The sequence below is a fragment of the Gossypium arboreum genome, chromosome 6 (genome assembly GCF_025698485.1).
Source record: "Gossypium arboreum isolate Shixiya-1 chromosome 6, ASM2569848v2, whole genome shotgun sequence".
Lineage (NCBI taxonomy): Eukaryota > Viridiplantae > Streptophyta > Magnoliopsida > Malvales > Malvaceae > Gossypium > Gossypium arboreum.
In genome coordinates, this window is record NC_069075.1 from 49,031,930 (window position 1) to 49,040,918 (window position 8,989).

The following is an 8,989-nucleotide window of genomic DNA, read 5'->3' on the forward strand; positions in this document are numbered from 1 at the left end:
CAAGTTGAGTCCAATTTGGAAAAGGCTAATTTTGAGGGTTCTTAGGCACTCCAAAGCCTATAAATACACCCTAGAGAAGGAAGAAAAGAGGACACGAAGATAAGGAGGTAGGGAACTGCTCAAGGGAAGCCGATTGATCCATCTCAGAAGCCGGATTCACCATAAAGACTGAAGATCTCCCTTCAATTTCCCTTCAGGAGTTTTGGGTTGTCTTTATGTTTTGTATTCATTATTCTTCTGAGATGTTTTCCTTTTTAGTTATGAACTAAATCCCCTAAATACCTAAGGGGAATGAAACCTAAGACGCATCTTGTTATTATTTTCTGAATTGTATGATAAATATTTAACTTGTTCTTAATTATGTGTTCTTAATTCTTGTTTTGACATCTCAGGATACTGATTCAAGAAAAGCTTTTATTTAGAGGAGGAATAGACCCTGTCTAAGAGTACATTTGTCAAAATTAAGCGAAGTTGATTGCGCGCCTAGAGATAGGGTGACAAGATTTTGCTGGATTAGGGTGAAACCTAATAAGGGGATCCATAGATCAAGTTAATGCAACCCTAGGGTGTTAATTAGAGAAAAATCTCAATTATTCAATCTAGGTATCAGACGTTATTAGTCTTGAATAGGGATAATAACATAACTTAGGGATCTCTATGGAACAAGATAAATGAATAAATCGTCTGATTCGGAGTCAAAATAACAAGTGAAGTCTAGGTGGATTCTTCCTTAGGTATTGTCTTAATTCAATCGTTTTTCCAAAAGTAATTCCCAAATTCTACTTTCTATGAATTCTTAGTTTAGATAATTAGTTAGTTAAAACAGAACCCCCTTATTCTTAGGCTAGATAATAAAAAGACAGTCATTACTAGTACTTTTAGTTCCTTTGGGTTTGACACTGTTCGATAGGTACATTTGCCTACATCGTGATAATAGTTAGTTTCAAGAACGATTCTTTATAAATATTTAAAACCTGTCACCACGAAAATCACGATCAAGTTTTTGGCGCCGTTGTTAGGGAACTAAGATATTAGGAACACTAAATTTTTATTACTTTAGCCATTTATTTTTCTTGCAAGTTAATTCTATTTTTTTATTATTATTATTTATTAATTTACTTTTTCTTTATCTTGGCAGGTTTTTATAGTTTATGACTAGAAGAAACCCGTCAGGACCACTACTTTTTTACGAAGAAATCGATCGCACAGCTTGCAGAAACCAAAGAGAATCAACTACCTCCAGCGATACCCATTGAACTAACAAATCAAAATCTTGCTCCTCGTACTATGTATGATTATGCTAAACCTACTTTAACAGGAACTGAGTCAAGTATAGTTAGGCCTGCTATTGCTGCAAATAATTTTGAACTAAAAACTAACACTATTCAAATGATACAGCAATTTGTTTAGTTTGATGGTTTGCAGGATGAGGATCCAAACACTCACTTGACAAATTTCCTGGAATTCTGCGATACATTTGAAATTAATGGCATTTATGACGATGCCATTCATATTTGGTTATTCCCTTTTCCATTGAGAAACAAAGCTAAACAGTGGTTGAACTCGTTATCATGAGGGTCAATTACTACTTGGGAGCAAATGACTGAAAAATTTCTATTAAAAATTTTTCGCCGACTAAAACAGCCAAATTACGTAATAATATCTCTTCGTTTGTGCCGATGGCCTTAGAAACTCTTTACGATGCATGGGAGAGATACAAGGACCTACTAAGAAGGTGTCCTCACCATGGATTACCTCTATGGTTGCAAGTTCAAACATTCTACAATGGTGTGAACCCCTCGACAAGGCAAATGATTGATGCAGCAGCCGGGGGAACCATCAACAACAAAACACTTGAAGAGGCTTACGAATTTATTGAAGAGATGTCACTGAATAACTATCAGTGGCAAGTCATGAGGATGAAGCCAACTAAAACAGCAAGCGTTTATAACGTAGATTCGGTTACTATGCTGTCAAACCAGGTAGAACTTCTAAATAAAAAGATTGATGGTTTACTTGGTTCTACTCAGGTACATCCAATAATGAGGTGCGAGGCGAATGGAGGAGGAGCATGCACAGAGTATCAGCCCTTCAACCCTAGCATCGAGGAGGAACAAATCCAATATATGGGTAACAATAACTCTAGATCCCAAAATAACCTATATAGTAACACTTATAATGTAGGTTGGAAGAACCATCCCAATTTCTCGTGGGGCGGTCAAGGAAATCAAATACCACAACATCCTTTGGGTTTTCAACAACCACCCTATCAATAGGAAAAGATGCTGTCTAAATTTATCTCGGTGTCAGAAATCCATTTCTAGAACACTGAGACAGCAGTTAAAAATCAACAAGCGTCGATCCAAGGGCTTGAAACTCAGATAGGCCAGCTTTCCAAAGTAATCTCCGAACGACCATAGGGTAGCTTTCTAAGTAATACTGAACCCAACCCAAGGGAACAGCTCAACATGATTAATGTTCAAGATGAAGAAGGATTTGTTGAGCCTGAGCCAGAACCGAGGCAAGAAATTGTGGTGAGTAGAGGTCAAGGTGAGGTAGGTCATAATAAAAACAAATCAGTGAATGTCGAATATAAACCTCGTGTGCCATACCCTAACGCGACAAGGAAAGACCGCTCAGATGAACAATTTGGTAAATTCCTTAAACTTTTAAAAAATTACATATTAACTTACTGTTTATTGAAGCTCTATCGCAGATGCCAAACGCAATGAAATTTTTAAAGGAGCTTTTAGCAAATAAGCGAAAGTTGGACGAGGCGTCGCATGTGGAGCTAAACGCAGTTTGCTCAGATATACTACAAAGTAAACTACCTAACAAACTAAAAGATCCAAGGAGTTTTACGATTCATTGCTTAATTGGTAGTTTAGATGTTAATAATGCATTAGCTGATTTAGGGGTTAGTATTAACATCATGCCCTACAAAATGTTCAAAAAATTAGGTCTTGGGAAACCGAAATATACTAGGATGAGCATTCAATTAGTAGATAAAACTATAAGATTTCTTAGGGGTATTATTGAAGATGTGCTAGTTAAAATCAATAAATTTATATTTCCCATTGACTTCATTGTTCTAGACATAGAGGAGGATAGCAACACTCCTTTTATTTTAGGACGGCCCTTTTTAGCAACTGCTAAAATGATTATTGATGTTGGCACAAGTGAGCTCACACTCTGTGTGGGAGACGAAACAATCACCCTTCAAGCTCGCAATTCTAGCAACACATTAGAAATTGAAGGTGATCGTCTAAACCATTCTACAAAAACTGACAATATGGTGCAACCCACTTTGCAGGAAATGGGTCTGAAGGAAGTACAAGAGCCATTCTCAAGCAGTAGCAGAGGACCTATTCATGAAGATCGAAGGCTACAAATCGGGAGCTAGATGAATGGCAGACGCATAAACCGAGAACACACGATAAACCAAAACTACGCCAGAACGAGTTCAATACCTTCCCAAATTAACTTAAGGTTGGAGATAAAGTATTATTAGATGCCGCAGATCCTTACATTGTCACTACCAAACCGAATGAAGAAATCCCTCTTACGGTATTTTCCCATTCGATACAGTCGAGGTAAGTCATCCCAACTTCGGCACTTTTAAGGTAAACAACACCCGTCTAAAACCTTATTTTAATGAGAATGATAGCAGGAATGAGGAGTATAAACTCCTCGAATCACCATGACCATTCAATGGAGAGGTAAGTCGAGCTTAAACTATAAATAAGTGCTTCTCGGGAGGCAACCTAAGCACTAACTGTATTAATTTCTTTCAATTTTAGTATTTAACACCTTACTAACAGAGATCTTGAATACAGGTTTTCCATATAGACACGGCCAATAACATGGGTGTGCTTAGGACCGTGTGGAAACAGGGCAAAGATTTTTCCCAGCACGGGCTACGATAAATTGCCACGGCCGTGTGATATGGCCGTGGGCGAACCTGCCAAAACAACACGGGCGTACGACACGCCCGTGCATTGAAATTGTGGCCAAACCTGTCAAATTAACACAGGCGTGGGCCTACATACAAGGGCGTGGAGAAGTGAACAACGCCAGACACGGCCATGCGACACGGCCGTGTGTACGAACACGCCCAAATGAAAAATTCGCAAATCACATGGGCTGAAATTGGGGAACACGGGTGTGTTACCTGGCCGTGTGCCCTAAAATCTATAAATAGGCTGCACTATTCATTGTCTTCTTCACCCAAAAAACCCTAACCCTAGCCGCTGCAAGTCCATAAGCCCTTCCTGCCACACTCGTGTGCCGTTTCCCACTCCATTTTTGACGCTCAATCTCTCTCCCTTAGCGTTTGTTTACTCCTTTCACCTCTAGTTTACTTATTTCTAATACTTATTATCAAAATAATCTTCATTTCTCTTAAACTATTTTTCATTTTGCTCATTATTCTATCATTTAATTTGCATTCTTAGGTTAGTTATCATACATTTCGTGTTAAATCGAGTTATTAGGCAAACCTCATACCTATGACATTACTCTGCTCATTCTTATGCTATTACCATGCCAATGTCACGAAATTAGGCTATCAAATTGATTATTTTGGTTGAGTTTGTTTAGTATTAGTAGTTTTGGCTGAAATAGATAGTTCAAATTCATGACTTTATCCTTTTTCAAATTCGCTTACCTACTACTATTATTCTTTATATTGCAAGTTTACAATGTCGTCTTCACAAAGAAAGAAGACCGCTGTCCCAATTTCAAAGAAAAGGAAGGGAGCGTCATCTTCCTCGGGTCCTACCGCGAAAATTCGCCACCTTTTCCTACAATTCCCCCATTGGGCCCCAAGAGGAACTTTTCTAAATACGCCGGGTCCGACCTCTAATTACGGGTCGTTGCATCGACTGGGTTGTAGTAGAACAAGTTCAGTTGGCTGATGCGATTCGGTCCCTCCTAACCACCGATCCTTGGGAGATTTTCTTTGGGATCATCAAGCCAACATATCTTGAGCTCACGATGGAACTATGCTCAAAATTTCATCTTCAGACCGTAATGACGAACTATGATGATCCCGGCAAAGTGCAATCTCGCCTAGGCAGATTAGTCTGCCAGTTCAGCATCTCAGAATTCGGTACTGCACTGGGCTTATATACGGAGGAGTTCAAGGAGAAAAATGACTTAGATACTCTCAACCGCTATATCCATCATTCTCCTTCACGGTGCTGGGACGCACTAGTACCGGGTTCAGCCACCTACAATTCTAGTTGCTCCAAGGCATCGGCTCTCCCTCCATCTCTGAGGTACCTACACGCCATTTTGGCTCACACGATAATAGGAAGGTGAGAGAGTACTGGCGTCGTCAACACTCACGATGCCTACTTTCTATGGTGTATGTCGCACGGGTACGTCATCGACATTGCCTATTTCATTGCCCTCGCCATTCAACACCAGATGGAGCGGCATAGGAAGGGGGTCATCTCCATTGCCCCCTATGTTACTCGGTTGGCTCAACACTTCGGGCTCCTCAACATCGCAACCTAGGAATCATCCTTGACCCTCATTGGCCAGATGCCTCCATAAAACATCTCACGCATGCTAAGCATGAGGATTATCGAAAGTGCCAAGGAACCTACCGTCATCAATATTGTCTCACCCAATCTACTGAGGAGGAGGCCCCCGAGGACATTCCTGATGATGTCCCCTCACAGCACGAGGACCCACCGTCTCAGCCACCACCACCCTCTCGTCCAGTTCATGTGGCAGCCTCATATGCTTACATTTCTAAGCGTGTCACTTAATTCGAGCAGCAGCGTTTTCAACGATTTGACAACATTGATGCTACTCTGCAGCAAATCTATCAGCACCTCTACATCTCATCGCCACCCCCACCTCGCGAACCATCTAGCAATGAAGATGTTTAAAAAACTATTATTTTATGTTTTTACTTTTATTTTATTTTAAGACTACTTTTTATTTTTCTTTCATCTTATTTTTATTAGGATTTATAATTTTTATTTCACAATGTTGAATTCCGGCTATTTCCTACTGTGTAATCGTTCTTCCTTATATACTTTCTAAAAGAGTTCCTGATGCTATCACAGTTATAAAAAGCTCCAAAGCTCACTATTACTCAGGGACTCAAAACTCCACTGGGAAAGGTTCTCTACGACTGCCATATCCTGCTCGACCACAACCATAACCAATTTCAGCTATAATATTCTTTTGGCACAGGACTTATGGATAATGAACCTCTACCACTGCCGGAGTATCCTCCTCCACCCTCACGCCGATTATTCTCCAAAACTCTAGTTCAAGGAAATTCATTCATCACTCAGGAAGTTTCACTTCTCTCCCTATCTTATATTCACATTCTTTTCTATATATCTATCTTTGTACATTGAGGACAATGTACATCTTAAGTGTGGGGGGTATTCATTTCATTATCAGAAAAATCCCTGAATGACTGCCTTGTTCTCTTGAAAAGCTCTCATATCATATTTAGAATAAATTTTGATTGATATATCTTGAATTAAAACATAGGCATTTATGCATTGATTGTTTAAACTTTAAGACATTAGAGAATCAAGCATGATAAGTTGATTTTTAAGAATTTAAAATTTTAGGTCGTTTCCCCAAAGTTTAGGTATTACTTTGAGTTGGAATTCACAAGTTTTAAACATCAAAAAGCCATAATTCTTGTGAGATTTTTTAGCCTTTTGAGCATCTATTAATTCTTTCATTCTCACTTTTTTATTGCTTTGAGTGCGTCAGTATTGAACTGTTATTCTAGAATTTGCTTAATTATGCATGTCAAGACCACACTGTTTGATTTGATATGTCAAAATGAGAAAGGCACTTAGGATTAACCCACTCATGCCATGAAAAGCCTACTACCACAATTAACCCTTAGTAAACCCTGTTGAGCTAACAAGCCATTTTTTGTATTACCCTTAATATTAACCCTTAACCCATTATTGTTGAAATCCCCAAAATTAATTTGATCCCTATTTTTGTCGAGATTTGAATTGAAATAGTTGCTCAGCTATGTCTTGTTCTTAATAGTTGTCTATGTTATTTGACTTGTAATTAAAAAAAAACTGTGTATACACATTAGTAGTAATCTTTTATTTTTGAGCTTAAATATTTAAATTCCATATTCTGAGAAGAAGCTCTGTTGTACGCAAGTGATGATTAAATCTTTTCTAGTCAACTGATTTTTCAATTTGATCTCGATTCTAACCGTTTCTTCCAGCTTGTGACCATACCCCTAACCAAAGTCATGTTACAAACCTTTAAAGACCTTTTGATTGATGTATCATCTCAATTTATAGTGGTGGAGATGTGATTTTCATGCAAGCCTATGGTAATAACTTTTCATATTGACTGATGAGTGCTATTTTCATTGTCCTTAAACACTTTGAGTGATTTGAGTGAATGTTTAGTGAGGATGCTAAACTCCGTGACATTTCAAATCGAGGTAACAACTTAGATAAGGGGAGATGCCTAAGTTTTGCATGATTAAAGACTCAACTTGGAATGTTTGAAGCTCTAATGTTCTTTTAGTTGAATTCTCAATGTACGACTACTCATGAATTAGTTTGAGATATTTTCGATAGAGATTATAAGTTAAGAAGAATTTATTTTGATTATGAGTTAAGAATATTTCTTGAGGACAAGCAAATGCTTAAATGTGGGGGTATTTGATAAACCGTAATTTATACATATTTTGACCCCATGCTTAACACATTTTTATGGATGATTTTTCCTTAGAATTGGTGAATTCAATGCTCCTAATGCCTTAATTTCACGTTTTATACTTAGGAGAGCATAGGATAGCGAAATGAACGAGAAACGGGCCAAAAAAGGAGAAAATGGGCCAAAGTACAAAATCAACACGGCCTGGACTTCCTCACACGGACAGACCACACGGCTTTGTCAATTTGGCAGAATCAAAGCATGACTCACATGGGTAGAACACACGCTCGTGCCATTCTACTAGGTTCGAGCATGGCCTGAAATAATCGCACACGGGCGTGTCCCTGCCGAGCCCAAGTTGAGTCGAATTCTGAAAAGGCTAATTTCGAGGGTTCTTAGGCATTCCAAAGCCTATAAATACACCTTAGAGGATGAAGAAAATGGGACGCAGAGAAAAAGAGGTAGGGAACTGCTCAAGGGAAGCCGATTGATCCATCTCAGAAGCCAGATTCGCCATCAAGACTGAAGATCTCCCTTCAATTTCCCCTCAGGAGTTTTGGGTTTTCTTTATGTTTTGTATTCATTATTCTTCTATGATGGTTTCCTTTTTAGTTATGAACTAAATCCCCTAAATACCTAAGGGGAATGAAACCTAAGACGAATCCTGTTATTATTTTCTAAATTGTATGATAAATATTTAACTTGTTCTTAATTATGTGTTCTTAATTCTTGTTTTGACATCCCAGGATACTGATTCAAGATAAGCTCTTATTCAGAGGTGGAATAGACCCTGTTTAAGAGTACATTTGTCATAATTAAGCAGAGTTGATTGCACGCCTAGAGATAGGGTGATAAGATTTTGCTGGATTAGGGTGAAACCCAATAAGGGGATCCATAGATCGAGTTAATGCAACCCTAGGGTGTTAATTAGAGAAAAGTCTCAATTATTCAATCTAGGGATCAGACATTATTAGTCTTGAATAGGGATAATAACATAACTTAGGGATCTCTACGGAACAAGTTAATTGAATAAATCCTCCGATTCAGAGTCAGAATAACAAGAGAAGTCTAGGTGGATTCTTCCTTAGGTATTGTATTAATTCAATCATTTTTCCAAAAGTAATTCCCTAGTTCTACTTTCTGTGAATTCTTAGTTTAGATAATTAGTTAGTTAAAACAAAACCCCCTTATTCTTAGGCTAGATAATAAAAAGACAGTCATTATTAGTACTTTTAGTTCCTTTGGGTTCGACAATCAGGTCTTGCTAAAATTGTACTACTGTTCGATAGGTACACTTACCTACATCGTGATAATA

The 8,989-nt window shown here is 38.2% G+C and overlaps 1 non-coding gene across 1 annotated transcript; it reads right to left on the reverse strand.

Moving 5' to 3' along the window:
* Nucleotides 1–1,647: 1,647 nt before the first annotated feature.
* Nucleotides 1,648–1,753, reverse strand: LOC128294476 (small nucleolar RNA R71). Its single transcript, XR_008284786.1, has one exon. It is a non-coding gene; the product is annotated as a small nucleolar RNA R71 (small nucleolar RNA).
* Between the last annotated feature and the right edge of the window lie 7,236 nt (nt 1,754–8,989).